General features: G+C 54.0%; 1 long non-coding RNA gene across 1 annotated transcript; it reads left to right on the top strand.

Moving 5' to 3' along the window:
- The first annotated feature begins 19,621 nt into the window (after positions 1–19,621).
- LOC144248684 (uncharacterized) lies at positions 19,622–21,765 on the top strand. Its single transcript, XR_013341999.2, has 2 exons — positions 19,622–20,247; positions 21,498–21,765. It is a non-coding gene; the product is annotated as an uncharacterized LOC144248684 (long non-coding RNA).
- Positions 21,766–24,549: the final 2,784 nt, after the last annotated feature.

Genomic DNA, 24,549 nt, shown 5'->3' on the forward strand with positions numbered 1-24,549 from the left:
GTGCCAGGGGCCCCTGGGCACATCCTTTGGCCATTTTCCCTGGGAAAGAAAACTCACCAGTCCAGGTTGCTGATGTCAGTTTGTAGGTCTCCCTTGGGTCTATCAGGTCAGCACAAGTTGGAGGTGGGGACAAGTTTGGTCTGCGATCCATCCTTCGATATAGGGATTCTTTACAGTCAGGTCCCAGCCCAGGGCCAGGGGCCCCTGGGCACATCCTTTGGCCATTTTCCCTGGGAAAGAAAACTCACCAGTCCAGGTTGCTGATGTCAGTTTGTAGGGCTCCCTTGGGTCTATCAGGGCAGCACAACTTGAGGTGGGGACAACTTTGGTCTGCGATCCATCCTTCGATATAATGATTCTTTGCAGTCAGGCCCCAGCCCAGGGCCAGGGGCCTCTGGGCACATCCTTGGGCCATTTTCCCTGGAAAAGAAAACTCACCAGTCCAGGTTCCTGATGTCAGTTTGTAGGGCTCCCTTGGGTCTATCAGGGCAGCACAAGTTTGAGGTGGGGACAACTTCGGTCTGCGATCCATCGTTCGATATAAGGATTCTTTGCAGTCAGGTCCCAGCCCAGGGCCAGGGGCCCCTAGGCACATCCTTTGGCCATTTTCCCTGGGAAAGAGAACTCACCAGTCCAGGTTGCTGATGTCAGTTTGTAGGGCTCCCTTGGGTCTATCAGGGCAGCACAAGTTTGAGGTGGGGAGAACTTCGGTCTGGAGTCCAGCCTTCGATATAAGGATTTTGTGCAGTCAGGTCCCAGCCCAGTGCCAGGGGCCCCTGGGCACATCCTTTGGCCATTTTCCCTGGAAAAGAAAATTCACCAGTCCAGGTACCTGATGTCAGTTTGTAGGGCTCCCTTGGGTCTATCAGGGCAGCAGAGTTTTGAGGAGGGGACAATTTCGGTCGGGGGTCCATCCTTCGATATAAGGAATTTTTGCATTCAGGTCCCAGCCCAGGGCCAGGGGCCCCTGGGCACATCCTTTGGCCATTTTCCCTGGGAAAGAAAACTCACCACTCCAGGTTCCTCATGTCAGTTTGTAGGGCTCCCTTGGGTCTATCAGGGCAGCGCAGGTTTGAGGTGGGGACAACTTTGGTCTGCGATCCATCCTTCGATATAAGGATTCATTACAGTCAGGTCCCAGCCCAGTGCCAGGGGCCCCTGGGCACATCCTTTGGCCATTTTCCCTGGAAAAGAAAACTCACCAGTCCAAGTTCCTGATGTCAGTTTGTAGGGCTCCCTTGTGTCTATCAGGGCAGCACAAGTTTGTGGAGGGGACAACTTTGGTCTGCGATCCATCCTTCGATAGAGGGATTCTTTGCTGTCAGGCCCCAGCCCAGTGCCAGGGGCGCCTGGGCACATCCTTTTGCCATTTTCCCTGGGAAAGAAAACTCACCAGTCCAGGTTCCTGATGTCAGTTTGTAGGGCTCACTTGGGTCTATCAGGGCAGCACAAGTTTGAGGTGGGGACAACTTTGGTCTGCGATCCATCCTTCGATAGAGGGATTCTTTACAGTCCGGTCCCAGCCCAGTGCCAGGAGCCCCTGGGCACATCCTTTGGCCATTTTCCCTGTAAAAGAAAACTCACCAGTCCAGGTTGCTGATGTCAGTTTGTAGGGCTCCCTTGGGTCTATCAGGGCAGCAGAGGTTTGTGGAGGGGACAACTTTGGTCTGCGATCCATCCTTCGATATAAGGATTCTTTGCAGTCAGGTCCCAGCCCAGGGCCAGGGGCCCCTGGGCACATCCTTTGGCCATTTTCCATGGAAAAGAAAACTCACCAGTCCAGGTTGCTGATGTCAGTTTGTAGGGCTCCCTTGGCTTTATCAGGGCAGCAGAGGTTTGTGGAGGGGACAACTTCAGTTTGGGGACCATCCTTTGATGTAAGGATTCTTTGCAGTCAGGTCCCAGCCCAGGACCACGGGCCCCTGGGCACATCCTTTGGCCATTTCTCCTGGGGAAGAAAATTCACCAGTCCAGGTTGCTGATGTCAGTTTGTAGGGCTCCCTTGGGTCAATCAGGGCAGCAGAAGTTTGAGGAGGGGACAACTTCGGTCTGCGATCCATCCTTCGATAAAATGATTTTTTGAAGTCAGGCCCCTGCCCAGTGCCAGGGGCCCCTGGGCACATCCTTTGACCATTTTCTTTGGGAAAGAAAACTCACCAGTCCAGGTTGCTGATGTCAGTTTGTAGGGCTCCCTTGGGTCTATCAGGGCAGTACAAATTTGAGGAGGGGACAACTTCGGTCTGGAGCCCAGCCTTCGATATAAGGATTTTGTGCAGTCAGGTCCCAGCCCAAGGCCTGGGGCCCCTGGGCACATCCTTTGGCCATTTTCCCTGGGAAAGAAAACTCACCACTCCAGGTTGCTGATGTCAGTTTGTAGGGCTCCCTTGGGTCTATCAGGTCAGCACAAGTTGGAGGTGGGGACAAGTTTGGTCTGCGATCCATCCTTCGATATAGGGATTCTTTACAGTCAGGTCCCAGCCCAGTGCCAGGGGCCCCTGGGCACATCCTTTGGCCATTTTCCCTGGGAAAGAAAACTCACCAGTCCAGGTTGCTGATGTCAGTTTGTAGGGCTCCCTTGGGTCTATCAGGGCAGCACAACTTGAGGTGGGGACAACTTTGGTCTGCGATCCATCCTTCGATATAATGATTCTTTGCAGTCAGGCCCCAGCCCAGGGCCAGGGGCCTCTGGGCACATCCTTGGGCCATTTTCCCTGGAAAAGAAAACTCACCAGTCCAGGTTCCTGATGTCAGTTTGTAGGGCTCCCTTGGGTCTATCAGGGCAGCACAAGTTTGAGGGGGGGACAACTTCGGTCTGCGATCCATCCTTCGATATAAGGATTCTTTGCAGTCAGGTCCCAGCCCAGGGCCAGGGGCCCCTGGGCACATCCTTTGGCCATTTTCCCTGGGAAAGAAAATTCACCAGTCCAAGTTGCTGATGTCAGTTTGTAGGGCTCCCTTGGGTCTATCAAAGCAGCACAACTTTGAGGTTGGGGACAACTTTGGTCTGGGATCCATCCTTCGATAGAGGGATTCTTTGCTGTCAGGCCCCAGCCCAGTGCCAGGGGCGCCTGGGCACATCCTTTTGCCATTTTCCCTGGGAAAGAAAACTCACCAGTCCAGGTTCCTGATGTCAGTTTGTAGGGCTCACTTGGGTCTATCAGGGCAGCACAAGTTTGAGGTGTGGACAACTTTGGTCTGCGATCCATCCTTCGATAGAGGGATTCTTTACAGTCCGGTCCCAGCCCAGTGCCAGGAGCCCCTGGGCACATCCTTTGGCCATTTTCCCTGTAAAAGAAAACTCACCAGTCCAGGTTGCTGATGTCAGTTTGTAGGGCTCCCTTGGGTCTATCAGGGCAGCAGAGGTTTGTGGAGGGGACAACTTTGGTCTGCGATCCATCCTTTGATATAAGGATTCTTTGCAGTCAGGTCCCAGCCCAGGGCCAGGGGCCCCTGGGCACATCCTTTGGCCATTTTCCCTGGGATAGAAAACTCACCAGTCCAGGTACCTGATGTCAGTTTGTAGGGCTCCCTTGGGTCTATCAGGTCAGCACATGTTTGATGAGGGGACAACTTTGGTCTGCGATCCATCCTTCGATATAAGGATTCTTTGCAGTCAGGTCCCAGCCCAGGGCCAGGGGCCCCATGGCACATCCTTTGGCCATTTTCCATGGAAAAGAAAATTCACCAGTCCAGCTTGCTGATGTCAGTTTGTAGGGCTCCCTTGGGTCTATCAGGGCAGCACAAGTTTGAGGGGGGGACAACTTCGGTCTGCAATCCATCCTTCGATATAAGGATTCTTTGCAGTCAGGCCCTAGCCCAGGGCCAGGGGCACCTGGGCACGTCCTTTGGCCATTTTCCCTGGGAAAGAAAACTCACCAGTCCAGGTTGCTGATGTCAGTTTGTAGGGCTCCCTTGGGTCTATCAGGGCGGCACAACTTTGGGGAGGGGACAACTTCGGTCTGGGGTCCATCCTTCCATATAAGGATTTTTTGCTTTGAGGTCATAGCCCAGTGCTAGGGGCCCCTGGGCACATCCTTTTGCCATTTTCCATGGAAAAGAAAATTCACCAGTCCAGGTTCCTGATGTCAGTTTGTAGGGCTCCCTGGGGACTGTCAGGGCAGCACCTGCTGGAGATGGTGACAACTATGGTCTGGGATATATCCTTCGTTGTATGAATTTTTTGCTGTCAGGTCCCTGCTCAGGAGCAGGGTCCCCTGGGCATGTGCCTCAATTTTGAGGAAGTTTCTGTTTAGAATGTATGATTTTTTTTTGGCTTAAAGTAAAAAATTTATTTTTCATTTTTAGTGAGGTTTATTTTTTTTTATTGCTTATTGCTATATTTTTTTTATATTTGTGGTAGGTTAGTAGTAGGGATAGCTTTACTTTTATACGTTGAAACGAGGGTCGTGCGTACTGGTGTTCATAAAGGTTTAATATTTTTATGGTTCTGATGTGTTAGGTTAATGATTTTATAACGTTTACAAGAATTTTTTTTGTTTTTATTTCAATACAGGCAGGGTTTTCTTAGTTTTAAGGATTTGTTTGGCATAGATTTTAGAGGCGTTATTGAGGGGATAGGACAGGGTGTCTCTGTTAATCTATTTGGCAATTTGGATACTGGGTAAATAAAATTAATATTTTGGTAGAATTTTGGGGTTTTGTTAGTTTAATTATTTATGAATTTGTGTGCCTGCAGCTGTAGTGTCTCTGCTGCAAGTCTCAGTATCCATTCATGTTTGTGTGCGTTAGGCAAGTCCACTCGTGTACCAGCGAGTCCCCCCTGCAAGCGGCCGCAGAGCCGCTCCTTCGCTCTCCTGGGAATTCGGGGAGCGGCACACGGCTCTGCGACGAAGCCTTGATCTTTGTCACTTGGAGGTGGCACCAGGGAGCCTCAGGAGCGGCCGAGGAGTTGCTGTAAGTGGGGGAACTACTAGTGAGGGGGACCAGGGTCCACTCGAGTTTTGGGAACGCCGCCTCACCTCGCCTGCTCTTCAGCCAGGCAGACCCTGCCAGGAGGGCGTGGGCGAAGCGTGCGGCCCGAGGAGCCCGGCGTTCTCAAGAGAATAATGGTGAGCAGCAGAATTGCTGAGTTGTGGCTGCTGTGCGGCTGAGATCGTGCAGTGATGTTTGGTGTTCTCGATTTTAGCTGAGCACAGGACCACAGCCCAGTGACCATAGGACATTCCCCGCAGGCGAGGCAGCCTCCATTGCCACGCGACGTGGATTCTCATCCCCAGATGCCAGAGAGATAAGTGGAGGGCTAAGGCCCGCAGAGGGGGTGAAAGCGGGGTGCTGGGAGGGCATTTTCAATGAGCTTTGGGGATGGGGATGTGCAAGAAGTGTCCCCTTAGATCAGCTAAAGGGAAAGTGTCTGTTTTGATCACAGTGCTGAGGTGCTCAGGGCAGAGCAGTTCTGGTGTGTGTCCTGTCACTTGTCTCTGGTGCACTCTGTGTTCTTTGGGTCTCTCGGCTCTTTCTTCTCCTCAAAAGCTCTCTCTCCCTGTCCTGTGTCACGGGTGTCTGCACGTATTTGTCCCACAACTGCTCTGCCCTGCTGCATAGCCTGTAATAGCACAAGTCCTGGGGACTTGAAATTTGTCATTTGCAGGGTGTAGTTGGGCTCTAGATTGTATGGGGAGATTGACATAACATGTTTGGTGATGCTAAGTTGTCCTGCAGCCATTTGACACTAGTCCTAACTTCCTTTCAGGTGCTGACAATTCAAATATGTGGCAGAGAGCCCCAGTCCTGGGTGAGGGTGTTGCCATGATCAGGTCAGTCATGGTTTGCATTTGCAGGGGCTGCCTAAATGGTGACCGTGTTACAGCAGTGTTCTTTGCCTTTATTTTTAGGAGGTCCAGGCAGATAGCAGCAGTCAAGGCCGAGTGTGCCAGGTGAGCAGTGGACAGAAGCAGCTGTTGTTGCTCAGGTTTCAAGATTTGGTGCAATTGTAAGCATCCATTGTTGTTTGTGTGCTTTAGGGAATCCACTCAGTGTACTCATACCTCTGTCTCCAACTGGCTGATGGACCAGTTTTCATGCAGATGTGATCTTGTGGGAAGCAATACAGGACCCTGTGACAGATCCTTCCAATTTTCCATTTCAAGGTCCCCTCCTGGTAACCCACAGGAATGGGCAAGGAGTTGTGGTGAGGCAGGGAAGAGGAGCGAGGGTACCCTCAAGTTGCAGCAATGCCATGTCACCTTGTCTGCCCTTAACCTAGGTGTGCCTTGAGATGACGGTGTCAGAATCCAAGCGCGCCTGAGGTGTGTGGCCCAAGACTTCTTGGGAGACGGTGAGTAGCAGAATTGTCAGGTTCTGGCCCATGTGCTGTTAAGGTAGTGCACTGACGTTTGGTTTTCTTTCTCTTGGCAGAGCAAGAGATAACAGCCTGGTGACAACTGGAACTTCCCAGACAGGCACGAGGCCTCGATCTGCACCTGATGGGGATTTGCATCCCCAGATATGTGCAAGATAAGTGCAGGGCTACAATGCACAGAGGGGATGGAAGAGAGGTGCTGGGTTGGGACTCCCCTGGAGGGGTTTTTGAGTCAGTTTTGGAGATGGGGATGTGCAAGAAGTGTCCCCTTAGGCCAGCTAAAGGGAAAGTGTCTGTTTTGATCACAGTGCTGAGGTGCTCAGGGCAGAGCAGTTCTGGTGTGTGTCCTGTCACTTGTCTCTGGTGCACTCTGTGTTCTTTGGGTCTCTCGGCTCTTTCTTCTCCTCAAAAGCTCTCTCTCCCTGTCCTGTGTCACGGGTGTCTGCACGTATTTTTCCCACCGCTGCTCTGCCCTGCTGCATAGCCTGTAATAGCACAAGTCCTGGGGACTTGAAATTTGTCATTTGCAGGGTGTAGTTGGGCTCTAGATTGTATGGGGAGATTGACATAACATGTTTGGTGCTGTTAAATTGTCCTGCAGCTGTTTGACACTAGTCCTAACTTCCTTTCAGATGCAGACAGTTCCGGTCAGTGGCAGAGAGCCCCAGTCCTGGGGTGAGGGTGTTGCCATGATCAGGTCAGTCATTGTTTGCATTTGCAGGGGAAGCCTAAAGGGTGACTGTGTTACAGCAGTGTTCTTTGCCTTTATTTTTAGGAGGTCCAGGCAGATAGCAGCAGTCAAGGCCGAGTGTGCCAGGTGAGCAGTGGACAGAAGCAGCTGTTGTTGCTCAGGTTTCAAGATTTGGTGCAATTGTAAGCATCCATTGTTGTTTGTGTGCTTTAGGGAATCCACTCAGAGTATGCCAAGCCCCTGTCACCAACAGCTGATGGCCTGGATTTCCGTGCTTGTGAGCCCTCTGGAAGGTGTTGCAGGACTCTGTGATGAAGCCTTGAAATTTTGTATTTCAAGATTGCATCAGAGTTGCCTTTGGCAATGGCTGAGGAGTTGCGGTGAGTCGCCGAGGTAGGGAGGGGGAGCCAAGGTCCACTCGTGTTTCAGCAATGCCGAGTCTCTTTGTCTCTTCTTAACCCAGGCAGACCCTGCGATGACGGTGGCAGCCTCTGAGCCTGGCCAAAGTGTGCGGCCCGAGCGTTCTCAGGAGAACGGTGAGTAGCAGGATTGCTGGGTTTTGTCCATTGTGCAGCTAAGATCATGCAGTGATGTTTGGTGTTCTCGATTGTAGCTGAGCACGGGACCACAGCCCGGTGACCATTGGACATTCCCCGCAGGCGAGGCAGCCTCCATTGCCACGCGACGTGGATTCTCATCCCCAGATGCCAGAGAGATAAGTGGAGGGCTAAGGCCCGCAGAGGGGGTGAAAGCGGGGTGCTGGGAGGGCCTTTAGGATCAGGTTTGGGGGCAGGGATGTGCAAGAAGTGTCCCCTTAGGCCAGCTAAAGGGAAAGTGTCTGTTTTGATCACAGTGCTGAGGTGCACAGGGCAGAGCAGTTCTGGTGTGTGTCCTGTCACTTGTCTCTGGTGCACTCTGTGTTCTTTGGGTCTCTCGGTCCTTTCTTCTCCTCAAAAGCTCTCTCTGCCTGTCCTGTGTCACGGGTGTCTGCACGTATTTGTCCCACAGCTGCTCTGCCCTGCTGCATAGCCTGTAATAGCACAAGTCCTGGGGACTTGAAATTTGTCATTTGCAGGGTGTAGTTGGGCTCTAGATTGTATGGGGAGATTGACATAACATGTTTGGTGATGCTAAGTTGTCCTGCAGCCATTTGACACTAGTCCTAACTTCCTTTCAGATGCAGACAGTTCAGGTCAGTGGCAGAGGGCCCCATTCTTGCGTGAGGATTTTCCCATGATCAGGTCAGTCATTGTTTGCATTTGCAGCGGCAGCCTGAATGGTGACCATGTTACAGCAGTGTTCTTTGCCTTTAATTTTAGGAGGTCCCGGCAGTTTGCAGCAGTCAAGGCCCTGTGTGCCAGGTGAGCAGTGGACAGAAGGAGTTGTTCTGGCTCAGGTCTCCATTTCTGGTGCAATTCTAAGCATCCACTCTTAGTTACTTTGTTTTATTTTAGGCAGTCGTCTTGCAAGATATCTCTGGTCCGGATGTCCAAGGCCAGGTGGGTGCAAGCGTAAGGTCTGGGTGGGTGTGCTTTTCAGGGCAGGGGGATGTTGTTTTCACAGAATCTCGGTGTGGGTTTTTTTGCTTTGTTTTTTTGCAGGTGCTGTCGCTGCCCTAGCTGTGTGAAGGAACAGAGGCGAGCGGGTGAGTTGGCATTTTGGCACGGTGACTCACAGGTGACTCTTATGCAGCAGCATGCTAAGTGTGTACCTTTTTGTTTTTCAGGTATCCTCCAGGCAGCCTGTGGAGTCAAATTGAGACTTCAGGTGAGCTGGGGCAGCGGTGTGTCGGAGTTTCAGGGATTCCTCTTTTTGTGGGCACTAGTTGCATTTTCTGTTTTGTCTTAGGTACCCTGAGGAGGAGCGTAGCTGAAGTTTGGAAACGGCAGCACCGAAGCGGATGTACAGAACATCTCGCCGTTCACATCCAACTGACATGGGATTCCATCCGGTTGTCTTGCAAAAGCTAAGTGCTGGGGCCAGTAGGTGGGAGATGGGGGAAAAACCTTCACTATCACAGGAGGCTATTTGATGTTAGCTTGGAGAAGAGGCCCATAGTGGGATGGGCTCCTCGGGAGCAAAGGGAGAGGGTTTCTCCTCAGCCCCCCCAGAGTCTTCGCTGGGCAGGGCAGTTCCGATCCCTCTCCGCGTTCTCGTGACGTTCGCATTGGCGGCCTTCTTTGACTCTTGACGTTGTCGTGGATCTTTTCACCATAGGAGCCCGCCTTCATGTCTGGAGCTATAGCTACAGTCACCCTGTAGTCATTTCTTCCTTCTCTAGGCCTACTGAGCTTCTTAGGCTTTCTCTTAAGTGCTTTGGCACTAACATCTTGAAAGGCGTTGCATGTCATCATCAAGTGCTACTGCCCTAGGGCTTTCTTTTCTTTGGCATCATCAGCCCATGGCTCATCTTGGGCCAGGAATCTTGGGTCCATAAGGTGAAATTGCCAGGCAGTTTCCATGTGTGTCTGTGTCACGTTGTCTGTGTCACGTTGTCTGTGTCCGTGTCACGTTGTCTGTGTCTTAGGCCTTTGTTACATCTCCATGCTTTAGCAACATCATTTTGTGCCGTATCGGCCATATTTTGCTCACGTACCTTCCTGGATATCAGTTATTCTGGCATCTTTACATATTTACTTTTTGGGACCGGACGATGTACATGAGATGTTCTCATCCATCTTCATTCTCAGTTTTGGTAGCCCTTCTCTTGGACTTCCGTACGGATCTTATTAGCCCTTCATCACCTGACCACAGTAGTTCCGTAGCATCTGCCTTCTCAAAGGATATAGGGCTCAAAAATTAGTCTTCTGGAGAATTATATCAAGTCCTCACTTATCTTGTATCTCTGTCGGCTTACATTGTATGCACTTATGTTGCACCTACCTGTGTCGGCTTCTATTGTATGTGCGTATGTTGCGCCTACCTATGTTGGCTTATGTTGTTTGTGCTTATACTGTATGTACCTATGTTGTCTTATATTGTTTGTGCTTATACTGTATGTACCTACGTTGGCTTATGTTGTTTGTGCTTATACTGTATGTACCTATGTTGTCTTATATTGTTTGTGCTTATACTGTATGCACCTACGTTGCCTTATGTTGTTTGTGCTTATACTGTATGTACCTACGATGGCTTATGTTGTTTGTGCTTATACTGTATGCACCTACGTTGCCTTATGTTGTTTGTGCTTATACTGTATGTACCTACGATGGCTTATGTTGTTTGTGCTTATACTGTATGCACCTACGTTGCCTTATGTTGTTTGTGCTTATACTGTATGTACCTACGATGGCTTATGTTGTTTGTGCTTATACTGTATGTACCTACGATGGCTTATGTTGTTTGTGCTTATACTGTATGTACCTACGATGGCTTATGTTGTATGCACCTCTGTTGTGGCAATTGTGATCGGAGCTGCCTTGCCCGGGCACGTAGTCACGCTCAGGTAGAGCAGTTATAAAGCTTTGCCGTTCATCTGTTCTCTACGGGGTTTGGGGTACAACACTGATGGGCCCAGAGTTGGTATAGCTCCTAGCTCTCAGATAGTCAGTCACTGACCGCCTCCCCTTGTCTCGTAGGTCCCCGGGTCCCTACAGAATTTCCTGGAATCTACCATTTGACATGGAGGTCCTGCGGTCAGAAGAAGCGTTTAAGCATATTCTTCAGTGCAGCGTTTCACGTAAGGGTGGCAGCCAGCGTGTCAGCAGAAGAATGTGTGAGAGTGTGACTGTCTGTGTCTGTCTGTGAGAGTTTGTGTGTGCTTGTGTCTGCAGCTGTGTGTGTGTGTGTGTGTGTGGAGCAGTTCCAACCTTGTGTGTATGGCCTTTGCCTTTCAGGGGGGGTTTTCATCAGGCAGGAGGATTTTTTGGGAGTCTCCGGAGCGAGTTGCCGTGAATGTGAGTTTGTGCGTAACGCGAAGGGGGCGTGCACGTCGGCGGAGCGTTTTGCGCCGTTTTTGTTCCGGGTGCGTCATAACAATAAAAGCGTTGTGGACTTTTCTGAAATGGAGACACGGTTATATTGTGTCAATATGTATTTTCCTTGTAATACATTATATTGTTCTGTCTTTGCAGGTGTTCCTGTCTTTTGATGTATTTTGCTGTATGTAAATTGGACTTGTACTTGTGTGCCTAGGTATGATGTATTCTTTGTTGTATTTGTCTCTGTACTTGCATTTGTATACATTGTTTCCCTGTGTATTGCTGAAGTTTAAATTAAAGGAATAAAGATTAATCAGCCCTAATAATGATACCTCTTACCCTCTGCCCCGCCCACCATCCATCTCCTGTCTTTCTTTGGTGTGGTTGAGTCGTATCATTTTCACCCTTTTTCTCCCTTTGCCTCTTACTTTCCTCTTTAGTCTATTCCTCACTTTATCCTTCCGTGTGTAACTCTTTGTCTCTGGCTGTGTTTTCCTTTGTTTCCATTTCTAACACATCTCTATGTTTCTCTAACCCTATTTCCTTCTCACCCTGTCTATTTTCTTCCCTTCCTCTACATGTATTTCCCCATGTCTCTTTGTCTCTTTCAATCTAGGTTTCACTATGTTTTCTTCTTTTTTTTCTCTTTGTCAGCCTTTGTCTTTCTAACACTTGCTATCATTTTCTTTGTCTCTAACCCTTTTTACTTTTCTGTCCAACTTTAATTTTTTGTGTTTCTAACTCTCTATTTCTTTCTCTCTTGAACCCTACCTTGTGTTCAGTCTCTCCATTTGTTTTCCTGTAGGTTTTCAGCTCTATTTCTTCTTTTTCTTGTCTCTCTATTTGCTTTTCTCTTTCATTTCAAGTGCTTCCTTTTCTCTTTGTCTTTCACTCTTTTTCTCTTTACCCCTCCTTTCTTTTGCCTTTCTCTTTCTAATCTGAATTTTTTGGTTTCTCTTTTTATCTCTTTTATTTTTCTTGCTCTGTTTTCTTCATACTCTTTTCTCTTCCTTTTCTTTTTCTCACTCTTTCTTCTCGCTCTCTTCTTCTCACTCTCTCCTCTTCTTCTTCTTCTCACTCTCTCTCCTCTTCTTCTCACACTCTCCTCTTCTTCTCCTCGCTCTCTCCTCTTCTTCTCACTCCTCTTCCTCCTCTCTCCTCTTCCTCTCATCTCTCCTCTTCCTCCTCTCTCCTTCTTCTCGCTCTCTCCTCTTCTTCTCACACTGTCTTCATCTCTCTCTCTCCTTCTCACTTTCTCCTCTTCCTCCTCTTTCTTCTTCCTCTGACTCTCTCCTCTTCTTCTTACTCTCTCCTCTCACTCTCCTCTTCTTCATCTCACTCTCTCCTCTTCTTCTCACACTCTCCTTTTCTTCATCTCACTCTCTCCTTCTCACTCGCTCCTCTTCCTCCTCTCTCCTCTTCTTCCTCCTCTCTCCTCTTCTTCTTCCTCTCTCCTCTTCTTCTTCTCACTCTCTCCTCTTCTTCTCACTCTCTCCTCTTCTTCTTCTTCCTCTCTCCTCTTCTTCTTCTTCCTCTCTCCTCTTCTTCTTCTCACTCCTCTTCTTCACACTCTCTCCTCTCCTCACACTCTCTCCTCACACTCTCTTCTTCATCTCTCTCTCTCCTTTTCTCCTCACTCTCTCCTCTTCCTCCTCTCTCCTCTTATTCCTCTCACTCTCTCCTCTTATTCTTCTCACCTTCTCCTCTTCTTCATCTCACTCTCTCCTTTTCTTCTCACTCTGTCCTCTTCCTCCTTTCTCCTCTTCTTCTCACTTTCTCCTCTTCTTCCTCTCTTCTTCTTCCTCTCTTCTTCTTCCTCTCTTCTTCTTCCTCTCTTCTTCCTCACTCTCTCCACTTCTCACACTCTCTTTCTTCTCACTCTCTCCTTTTCGTCTCACTCTCTCCTCTTCCTCCTCTCTCCTCTTCTTCTCACTTTCTCCTCTTCCTCCTCTTTCTTCTTCCTCTGACTCTCTCCTCTTCTTCTCACACTCTCATCTCACTCTCCTCTTCTTCATCTCTCTCTTCTTCTCACACTCTCCTTTTCATCTCATTCTCTCTGTTTCTTCTCACTCGCTCCTCTTCCTCCTCTCTCCTTTTCTCACTTTCTCCTCTTCCTCCTCTCTTCTTCTTCCTCCTCTCTCCTCTTCTTGTTCTCATTCTCACCTCTTCTTCTCCCACTCTCTTCTTCATCTTTCTCCTTTTCTTCTCACTCTCTTCCTCCTCTCCTCACTTTCTCCTCTTCCTCCTCTCACTTCTTCTTCCTCTCTCCTCGTCTTCTCACTCTCCTGTCTTCTCACTCTCTCCTCTTCTCACACTCTCGTCTTCATCTCTCTCCTTTTCTCCTCACTCTCTCCTCTTCCTCCTCTCTCCTTCTCACTCTCCTCTTCTTCTCTCTCTCATCTTCCTCCTCTCTCTCTCCTTTTCTTCCTCTCACTTACTCCTCTTCCTCCTCTCTTCCTCTTGTCACTCTCTCCTCTCTTCTTCTCACACTCGCTTCATCTCTCTCTCCTTTTCTTTTCACTCTCTCCTCTTTCTCCTCTCTCCTCTTTCTCCTCTCTCCTTCTCACTCTCACCTCTTCTTCTCACTGTTCTCTTCTTCTCACACTCTTCTTCATCTCACTCTCTCCTTTCCTTCTCGCTCTTTTCCTCTTCTCTCCTCTTCTTCACACTCGCTGCTCTTCCTCCTCTCTCCTATTCTTCTCACTCGCTGCTCTTCCTCCTCTCTCCTCTTCCTCCTCTCTCTCCTCTTCCTCCTCTCTCTCCTCTTCTTCCTCTCTCTTCTTCCTCTCACTCTCTTCTCTTCCTCTCACTCTCTCCTCTTCATCTCACTCTTTCCTTTTCTTCTCACTCTCTCCTTTTCCTCCTCTCTCCTCTTCTTCTCACTCTCTCCTCTCTCTCATCTTCCTCCTCTCTCTCTCCTCTTCTTCCTCTCACTTACTCCTCTTCCTCCTCTCTCTTCCTCTTGTCACTCTCTCCTTTCCTTCTCACACTCTCTTCTTCCTCTCACGCTTTCCTCTTCTTCTTGCTCTCTTCTCTCCTTCTCACACTCTTCTTCATCTCTCTCCCTTTCTTCTCACTCCTCTTCCTCCTCTCTCCTCTTTTTCTTCTCACTCTCTCATCTTCCTCCTCTCTCTTTTTCCTTTTCTCGCTCTCTCGTCTTCCTCCTCTCTCCTTTTCTTCTTGTCTCTCCTCTTCTTCTCACTCTCTCCTCTTCTTCTTCTTCTCACTCTCTCCTCCTCTTTCTCTCTTTTTTCCCCTTTCTGTACTTAGAATAAAAAAGCAGGAGTAGAAAATACCGTGCTCCGAGGAAGTAAAAAAAAAGAAAAACAACTTTAAAAATAAAAATTTCTACTCCCTGGGAGCATCAAAGTAAAAATAAAAATTTTTACTCCTTGGTAGCATCAAATTTTCCACTGCTGCGCCTGACAATATTTTTATATTTATATATATATGTATAGGGGGGGTAGGGGAGGGGTCTGTCTGGTAGCCACACCCCCACCCTGAATCCTCCCTCTACCCTAACCCCTTCCCTGACCCACCCTCCACCCCCTCCCCCACACCCTGACCCCACCCCTAACCACGCCCCCAATGCTGACCCCCCTCCCCCAATGCTGACCCCACCCTCTAACCCCCACCCCTGTCCTTACCCCCTCCCCTGGCCCCGCCCCCAGCCACACACCCTCCCCTGACCTCTATTAAGATATCCATTAGGATACGTATAAAAATCTGAAATAAAATATAATAGGAATAAATGTAAGAAATTATGAAAATATAATTTTCCATCAATATCCATTACAAATCCGAATGTGAATATAAATATGAAAAACATAAAAATAAAGCGTGTTGAACTGCAGCTTAAGAGTAAAGCTTTTTTCTTTCAGTTCCTATCGGGTCTCAGGCAGGCTTTTTGTTCCGTTCTTTCCCGCGCGGACGCTTTGGGGCGTTCGCTGCCGAGGCCGTGCCGGCGGGGACGGCGCGGTACTGCCGCCTTGTGGGCAGAGAGCGGTACTGCAACCCGGCCGCCCTCTTGGGAGTGCCTTGGCGCGGACTCGCTTGAAAAGTGCTGCCGCCTTGTGGACACAGGGCGGTACTGCAACCCCACCGCCCTCTTGGGAGTGCCTTGGCGCAGACTCGCTTGAAAAGTGCTGCCGCCTTGTGGAAAAAGGGCGGTACTGCGGCCCCGCCTCTCGCAGCCGCCCTCTTGGGAGTGCCTTGGCGTGGACTCGCTTGAAAAGTGCTGCCGCCTTGTGGACAAAGGCCGGTACTGCAGCCCGACCGCCCTCTTGGGAGTGCCTTGGCGCGGACTCGCTTGAAAAGTGCTGCCGACTTGTGGACACAAGGCAGTAGTGCAGCCGCTCTGCCCGCAGCCGCACTCTTGGGAGTGCCTTGGCGTGGACTTGCTTGAAAAGTGCTGCCGCCTTGTGGACACAGGGCGGTACTGCGGCCCCGCCGCCCGCAGCTTCCCTCTTAGGAGTGGCTTGGCGCGGACTCGCTTGAAAAGTGCTGCCGCCTTGTGGACACAAGGCAGTAGTGCAGCCGCTCTGCCCGTGGCCGCACTCTTGGAAGTGGCTTGGCGCGGACTCGCTTGAAAAGTGCTGCCGCCTTGTGGAAAAAGGGCAGTACTGCAACCCCGCCGCCCTCTTGGGAGTGGCTTGGCGCGGACTCGCTTGAAAAGTGCTGCCGACTTGTGGGCACAGGGCGGTACTTCAGCCCGGCTGCCCTCTTGGAAGTGGCTTGGCGCGGACTCCCTTGAAAAGTGCTGCCGCCTTGTGGACAAAGGGCGGTACTGCGGCCCCGCCTCTCGCAGCCGCCCTCTTGGGAGTGGCTTTGCGTGGACTCGCTTGAAAAGTGCTGCCGCCTTGTGGACAAAGGCCGGTACTGCAGCCCGACCGCCCTCTTGGGAGTGCCTTGGCGCGGACTCGCTTGAAAAGTGCTGCCGCCTTGTGGACACAAGGCAGTAGTGCAGCCGCTCTACCCGCAGCCGCACTCTTGGAAGTGGCTTGGCGCGGACTCCCTTGAAAAGTGCTGCCGCCTTGTGGGCACAGGGCGGTACTGCAACCCCGCCGCCCACGGCCGCCCTCTTGGGAGTGGCTTGGTGCAGACTCGCTTGGAAAGTGCTGCCGCCCTGTGGACAAAGGGCGGTACTGCAACCCGGCCGCCCTCTTGGGAGTGGCTTGGCGCGGACTCGCTTGAAAAGTGCTGCCGCCTTGTGGACACAAGGCAGTAGTGCAGCCGCTCTGCCCGCAGCCGCACTCTTGGGAGTGCCTTGGCGCGGACTCGCTTGAAAAGTGCTGCCGCCTTGTGGACACAGGGCGGTACTGCGGCCCGACCGCCCTCTTGGGAGTGGCTTGGCGCGGACTCGCTTGAAAAGTGCTGCCGCCTTGTGGACACAGGGCGGTACTTCAGCCCGGCCGCCCTCTTGGAAGTGGCTTGGCGCGGACTCCCTTGAAAAGTGCTGCCGCCTTGTGGACAAAGGGCAGTAGTGCAGCCGCTCTGCCCGCAGCCGCACTCTTGGGAGTGCCTTGGCGCGGACTCCCTTGAAAAGTGCTGCCGCCTTGTGGACAAAGGCCGGTACTGCAGCCCGACCGCCCTCTTGGGAGTGGCTTGGCGCGGACTCGCTTGAAAAGTGCTGCCGCCTTGTGGACACAAGGCAGTAGTGCAGCCGCTCTACCCGCAGCCGCACTCTTGGAAGTGGCTTGGCGCGGACTCCCTTGAAAAGTGCTGCCGCCTTGTGGGCACAGGGCGGTACTGCAACCCCGCCGCCCACGGCCGCCCTCTTGGGAGTGGCTTGGTGCAGACTCGCTTGGAAAGTGCTGCCGCCCTGTGGACAAAGGGCGGTACTGCAACCCGGCCGCCCTCTTGGGAGTGGCTTGGCGCGGACTCGCTTGAAAAGTGCTGCCGCCTTGTGGGCACAGGGCGGTACTGCAGCCCCCCAGCCAGCGCCCGGCAAAATCACCGAGACGGGGCGAGGGGCGGCAGCGAGCGGCGAGCGGGGCGATGTCTGTGAGTGAGGGGAGGGCTGGAGGCGGCTCCGCGGCGGCGCCGGATTAGGATGGCAGCGGCGAGGGAGGCTTTCTGTCCCGTTCCGGCCGCCGTCCGTACCGGAACGCTTTGTGCCTTTCTGTCCCTCGCCGGCCGCCGTCCCCCACGTGTCGGGAGCCCGGCGCCGCCGTGATGGCGGCGGGCGGTGGGACCGGGCTCGGGCGGCTCTGGAGGCGCTGCTGGAGGTGGGATTCGGGGCCCGGCGCGCTGAGGGCGGCGGCACCGGGGGGACAGCGGGGGAGGGCGGGCGGGAGCAGCCGGAGGGGACCCGGCACCGGGAATGGGATTGGGGGGGGGCGGGACACACGGACAGGCCCCGGAGCCCCCGGGACCCCCAAAACGCCACCGAGACCCCCAAAAAACCCCCCGGGACCCCTCAGAACCCTCTGGGACCCCCCAAAAATAACCGGGAGCCCCCCGGTCCCGCAGGGCGAAGGCGCTGGCGCTGACCGGGAACCGGGGAGTGGAGCCGGCCGTGGACTGGTGAGGGGGGACCCCAAGAACACTCCCGGCACCCCCAAAAATACCCGGCGGGATCCCCCAAAAACAGCCCCGGGACCGCCATAAACAGCCTCGGGAACCCAAAAATTCCCTTCAGGACCCCAACCCCCCCCCAGGACCCCCAAAATTCCTCCCAAAAACCCCTTGAAACCTCCAAACTTCTCCCCAGGACTCCAAAGCCCTCCCTGGGACGCCCAAAATTCTCTTTGGGACCCCAAAACTCCCCCTGGGACCTCCAAATTTCCCTTTAGGACCCCTGAAATTCCTCCTGGGACCCCCAAAACCCCCTGAGACCCCAAAAGTCCTCCTGGGATGCCCCAAAGACCTTCCAGAACCCCCCAGAACCCCCTCCAATTTTGGGTCCCCCCCCCCGATTCGGGGTTCCCCCCGGTTTTTGGGTCCCCAGGCTGGTGGCTCATGAGGACGACCCCGACTCGGACCCCGAACTCCCCCCGGGTTTGGGGGCGCCGCCCGCGGGCCTGGGGGGGCCCCGGCAGCCGCCGGCCCCCGAGGACGAGACCCAGAAGTGAATTTTGGGGGTCGGGGGGGAATTTGGGGGTTGGGGAGGAAAATTTGGGGTATGAGGAGCTCAGGGATATTTTGGGGTTCAGAGTGGTTAATTTGGGGTTTCAGGGTGTTTATGGGCAGGGTTTTCGGGTATTCTCGGGAGGGCTTTGGGGTATTCTTTGGTGGGTTTTAGGATATTTTTGGGTGGATTTTTTGGGGTATTTTTGGGAGGGTTTTGGGCTGGTTTTGGGGCATTTTATGGTGAGTTTTTTGGATATTTTTAGGAGGGTTTGGGTAGTTTTGGGTGGGTTTTTGGGGGGCATTTAGGACGATTTTGGGGTATTTTTGGGTGGGTTTTGGGCTGAAGGCGGCTCAGCGGCGGCGCTGGAGAAGGATGGCAGCGGCGAGGGGGGCCCGGCGGGGCCCTGCCTTTGCCAGCCCCTCCTGCCGCCCTCCTTGGAATGGTTTGGGGCAGTATGGGGTTATTGAGGTAGGAGTAATTATTTTGTTGTTGTTGATTTAATGTGGGGGTTTTTTGTTTGTTTGTTTGTTGTTGTCGTTTGATGTATTTGGTTTGTAGAGCAGGAACTGTAGACAGAATCCTGCAGAAGTAATATGGAATTTGTCCTCCCAAAACCCGCCCGGCTTCCAACCACTTTCAGCACGTGGTCTTCCTTAGCAGCACATGGTTCCCCCACACTTGGGAGCCGGTGCACTCTACTTTTCTCTCCTCCTTTGCTGACAGATCCTGCTGAGGCTGAGGACAAAGCCCTACCCCTACACGGACAAGGCAGCAGACCTGGTTCGGGAAGCCAGCGTGCTCCAGGCTGCTCCAGGACTCTGATCAAACATCAGCATCCCCGTCTCTCACGTTGATGGTACGTGGTAACCCCTTAAGAACAGAATTCCACCTTTTCTAACCCTAAGCAGCAAACTGGGGACGGATAACTCTAGAAATCCTGTCATGTAAGGACCTCCAGGATTCAGCCCTCCATGTGTCCTTGGTATCAGAGGTTGGAATTGCAGAGTTGCCACTTTACCCCCAGACGTAATTTTTGATGTGGTTGTGCCACTTTAACAGTATTTGAAATCTCTCTTCGTGTTCTTGCAGCAGCATTTTCGAAGCACAATGGAAATCTAGCCCTTCTGCCGGGAGCGGTTCACAGATTCGTGGAATCCCAGAAGGGTTTGGATGGGAAGGCACCTTTTTTTAAAGCTCGTCCCGTTCCAGCCCCTGCCATGGGCAGGGACACCTTCCACCATGCCAGGGTGCTCTAAGCCCTGTCCAGCCTGGCCTTGGACACTTCCAGGGATCCGGGGGCAGCCACAGCTTCTGTGTGCAACCTGTGCTGAGGTGCCCTGAGGAAATGTGTGAGCCGGAGGGAGCCGGGGCCGGGCGGAGGGAGCCGAGCTGTGGGAGTGGGCGAATGGAGGCGGGAGCGGGCGGGACTAGGCGAGCGTGGGCGAAAGCGGCCGAAAGGGGCCGAGGAGGCGAGCGGAGCCGAGCTTTGCCGAGTTCAGCCGAGGCGAGCCGAGCTTTGCCGAAGAGGCGAATGGAGGCGAATGCGGCCGGAAATAGCCGAGCGTGGCCGAAAGTAGCCGAAGCTGGCCGAGGAGGCGAGTCCAGCCGAACGGAGCCGAGCTCTGCCGAGCGCAGCAGCCCGGGCGGGGCTGAGCCGGGGCGGAGCCGGGGCGCCGGGAGGATCCCCTCCTGTCCCTCTCTCTCCCGCTCCATGCTCCTGCCCGTGTTCAGTTACCTCTCTTTCCCCCGTTTCCGTGTCCCCCCCAAACCCGGCTCCTTCCTGTCCTGTCCTGTCCCTGCCCCGCTGCTCCGTTCCATTCCCCCTCTCGGTGGTGTGAGATGAGATTTGAGCCCTTTCTGACACCCACGCGTGCTCTTTGTGTTGTCAAATCCCGCGTGTGAGCCAGAAGCTCTCCCTGCCTATTTTGCAGGTGGATGTGCCATTCAAAGCCCTGGAGGCAGGGCTGAGCACCGGCGAGCCGCGCGTGGCTGCTCTGCACAGGGGGCGTGGCAGGAAACACTCGCTGAGTGCCGGAGGAGCGAACGGGAGCCTTGGCCCTGCCATCCTCTGGGATCTGCGGGGACACTGCAAGCACTGGCAAAGAGCCGAGAGCCATGGGAGCAGCGCTGAGCGAGGCTGTGTCCCAGCCAAGGAGTTCCTCCTGTGTCCCTTAAGAGGATACCCCAGGGCTGGTTTTCTGCATCAAGACTTCTGATCAGACCATCTGTAGACCTCTGGCTTAATGTAAATATTTATTTATATGTTTGTCTCTGACAGCAAAGCACGTATCTCCTGACTTCCCTGCTATTCAGTATCTGCTGAACTGGCTGTGCATTTTTCCTAAGCTAAGGAAAACCCTCCCTCTGATTCTGTAATTTCCAAAGGAGCAGCATTGAGTCACTTATGTTTTTCTTGTCTCCATAACTTTAGCTTGACTCGTGCTCAAGGACAGGAATGACTCAAGAACTGTATGTGGTGAATTGTTAGTTTGGCAGGGGTTTTTGCAAATTCAGGGCTAAAATGTGATGTAAGAAAAGGCTTTTATTGCAGCAGTTAGATTTTTGCAGCATGGCAGATTTTCAAGCCTCTAAGTAAATCACTTCATTCAGATTTAAACTCTCTTGAAATATGCTTGATATGTTTTGGGGTTTTTTTCATTGTTATGCTACTTTTCGTTTTGGTTTGATTTGGCTTTCTTTTTTGCCTGGCGTGGGAAAATTTTACAGCTCTCACTTTTTTCTTCTCCAGTTGAGTATAGTGTTACCTTCTTAATTCAAAAACCATTTGCTGTATGGAAAAAGCACCTTGCCTTTGTGAAGGGCCAGGTGGGAACTGTTTTAATGGCCAGTGGCACAGCCCTGTAGCACACAATTCCCAGGAAGTGGGGAGCCCTCTGCCAGGCAGAGCCACCTGGCCAGGTTCCTGCGGGTGCTGCTGCTGTACCCGGCTGATGAGGTGAGAAGCAGCTTGGCTTTATTGCCAAAATAAAACTCACCCGTTTTCCTATGAATCCCAGCAAAGTGGTCCCAAAGGCTCTGTCACTCAGTCTCTGCTTCCATTGGTGTGGAGAGGCTGGATCCCAGTTATCACCCCAGCAGTGCCCCTGCCTCCCTTTTCCCCACTTTTCTGTTCCAGTCGTGCGAAATATTCAGGCTTTGTTTTCTTCCCCCTGCGGTTCACTGCAGATCCCAGAAAACCCACAGGAGGGAAGATCATTCCTTGTGCTTCCGCCTCCAGGTGAGAGAGGAGATGGTCACATCCTAGGAGCCTGATTTTGGAATGTTTTCTGGAATTGGCCCAGTGGCTTTTACTTCTGGGGTTCCTGGAGTCTGTCCGTGGCAGGTCCAGCCCGTGCTTCAACTGAGAGCCCTCAGTCCGCAGGGAAATGAACCTTTGGGGAAGTTCTTACAGCTCTGCTTAGTGCTTTATGAATGGTGATGATTTTCTGGAAGTAGGCTGTCCATTCTGACCCTTTTTCTTCCCTCTCCCTGCAGACTGTACCTGCTGAGAGGCTGAGGTGAGACCAGGATCTGTAAAATCCCTGACTCTCCGTGTTTTCCCGAGGCTGAAGCCGTGTTTGCTGTCAGTGACGACAGGGTGGGAGATGCTAAACACTGAAAACTTTGGGGTTTTTCCCCTGAACTCCCCAAGACTCTCTGCAGCTGTGCCCTGTCTATCTCTTGAAAGAGTTTCTGGATTTACAAAGGTTTTTACATTCTGCAATATTTATCTATAACTCGATTAAAAAGAATCCTACTGTATCAATGTGGTGTTGATTACTTTGTTTGAGTCGGTTAATTAAAGCGAATTGTTGGTAAGGGGTTTGAGCATCCCTTAGTTGGAGCTGGCAGCTCTTATTTAATTTCTCTTCATTCCTTTAATTTCTTTCAATTATTTCTTAAGCCATTACTGCAATTAGGATGCACGGTAAGGACAAGAGCATTTCTGCCCTGCTGGATTGGGAAATCCGAGCCCAATTCCTTGGAGAGATTGAGGGGATGGGGATCTGTGCCTCAAGCTGGGTTTTGACAGTGGGAATTTGGTGAGGAAGGAAGAGGAGAGATCCCACGGAAAGTGGCTGAGGCCAGTTCCGCTGGCTTTGGGTGCTCCTACCCCCGAGAAAATCATCCTGGCTGAAGGGAGCTGGAAGAAGCCAGGGGGCTGCGCCGGGGGCTGTGCAGGGACCCCAAACCCTGGTCAGGGGCGCTGGGCAGTGCCAGCTGCAGAGGAACGCTGCAGAGGGGCTGCGCTGGAGCCCCTCAGCTTCCATGCAGAGATGCTGGCACTGCGGGGCTTTCGGGACACTGCCGAGAGGCTCCGCTGCCAGAGCCGGGGAGTTCTCCCGTTATTTTCTGTCGTGCTGGGCACCTGGCAAGTCCTTCGAGCCCCGCAGGCTGCCAGTGCCAGCGGAGCAGCTGGAATCACAGACGGTCACACAGAAACCGGGCTGGGAGAGCAAATGAGCTCTTCCATGTTGTTTTTCACAACGCGTTTTGGATTTATACCAGAATCTCTTCTCTCCCCTCAGACCCCGTACCCCTGACTTTTGAGTTTTCTCACAGAAATGTCTCGGCCTGCACCGGGAAAAAGAAAATTCCCTGGCACGGCGGGGAGCGGCGGGGTTTGGGGGTGCTGGGGCGGCACGGGGGTCCCCGCGCCCCGGCCGGTCTCGGTCAGCCCCGGGAAATCGCCGCCGCCGCCGGCTCGGCCCCGGCGCCGCCCCGGTGCTCCGGCCCGAGAGAGACCCCGACCCGCCCGCCGGGGCAGAGGCGGCACCGCCGGGAGCCGAAGCGGCAGCCCCGGGCCCATCCCGGCGGGCCGGGAGCGATGGCCCCGCCTCCATCCCGGGCGGGCCGGAGCCTCAGGGGCGGGGCCGGGCCGGAGCCTCAGGGGCGGGGCCGGCGCTGGCTCAGGTGCGCGGGACCGCGGGGCACCTGCGTGGGGTGGGGCCGAGCTTATTTAAGTGCCGGGAATCGCTGCAGCCGCCATTTGCTCACTCGGAGCGCAGTGAGGGTGGTGGGTTCTGTGCGGGCTCCGCAGCTTCGCCCTTCTCTCCTTCCCCCCCTTTACTCTTCCTTCCTCCTGCTCCCATTCCCCTTCTTTCCCTGCCTTTCCCCCGTTTTCCTCTCCTCCCCAAAGCCGACTGCTTTCGCTCCCCTTTTGTGCCCCCTTCTACTCTTCCTTCCTTCTGCTCCTATTCCCCTTCTTTGTCTTCCTCCTTTTCCTTCTCGTCCCATTTCGGCCTCCCCTCCCGTCCCACCATCTACCCTTCCTTCCTTCTCTCCATATTTCTGTTTTTTCTCCCCTAAACCCACTCTCCCTCCTCCCCCAAATGCGACCCCCCCACTCGTCCCTCACCTGTCCCTGCCCCGCTGCTCCGTTCCATTCCCTCTCTCTTCCCTCCTCTGTCCCGTCCCTCTTTCCCCCTGCCGGCCTTTCCCTTCCCCGCCCGCTTTACTCGCAGCCCGACCTCCCTCCCCACCTTCCCGCATGCTCCGCTCTGCTCCCCTGTTCTCGTTCCCCATTCCCCTTTTCCTTCTTTCCTCGCAGCCGCGGGGCTCGGGGCGCCGCAGAATAAAGCCCAGAGGGCCGGAGCCGGCGCCCCCCGCCCTCGCTGGGGTCCCCACACGGGGCCGGAGCCGCTCTGCGGGTCCCCCCATTGCAGTCTAATACACGGCCCGACACTGCCGGGGTGCGGCTTTCCCGACATCACACTGGGGGTCGGGCTGGGGGTCGGGAGGGGGTCCTGGGGGGAGGAGGGTGGGGGGGTTAGGAAGGGCCCCCTCCGGAGGAGGGGGTCCCGGGGGGGGGGGGGGCCAGGGTGGGCCCCCTCCGGAGGAGGGGGTCCGGGGGAGGGGGGCGGGGTGGAGGGGGGGCCTTCCCCCCTCCAGCCCCGCCCCCTCTCCGGGACCCCCTTCTCCGGACCGGGACCCGGGGGGAGGAGTGGGGGGGGGGTGGGGGGTGGGGGGGGGTGGGTGGGGGGGTGGGTTGGGGGGGGTGGGGGGGGTGGGGGGGTGGGTGGGTGGGGTGGGGGGGTGGGGGGGGGGTGGGGGGGGGGGTGGGTGGGGGGGGGGGTGGGTGGGGGGGGGGGGGCGCTGGAGGGGACCGCCGGTCGTGTGTTTTTTTATTTCTGTTCACGGCGCAGAGTGACGTGACCCCCTCTGCTACCCCCCCCCCCCCACCCCACCCCCCCTCCCACCCCACCCCCCGCCCGCCCCCCCCCACCCCACCCCCGCCCCCCCCCACCCCCCCCCCCTCCCACCCCACTCCTCCCCCCGGGTCCCGGTCCGGAGAAGGGGGTCCCGGAGAGGGGGCGGGGCTGGAGGGGGGAAGGCCCCCCCCTCCACCCCGCCCCCCTCCCCCGGACCCCCTCCTCCGGAGGGGGCCCACCCTGGCCCCCCCCCCCCCCGGGACCCCCTCCTCCGGAGGGGGCCCTTCCTAACCCCCCCACCCTCCTCCCCCCAGGACCCCCTCCCGACCCCCAGCCCGACCCCCAGTGTGATGTCGGGAAAGCCGCACCCCGGCAGTGTCGGGCCGTGTATTAGA

This window comes from Lonchura striata, chromosome 1A (genome assembly GCF_050655825.1).
Source record: "Lonchura striata isolate lonStrDom1 chromosome 1A, ASM5065582v1, whole genome shotgun sequence".
Lineage (NCBI taxonomy): Eukaryota > Metazoa > Chordata > Aves > Passeriformes > Estrildidae > Lonchura > Lonchura striata.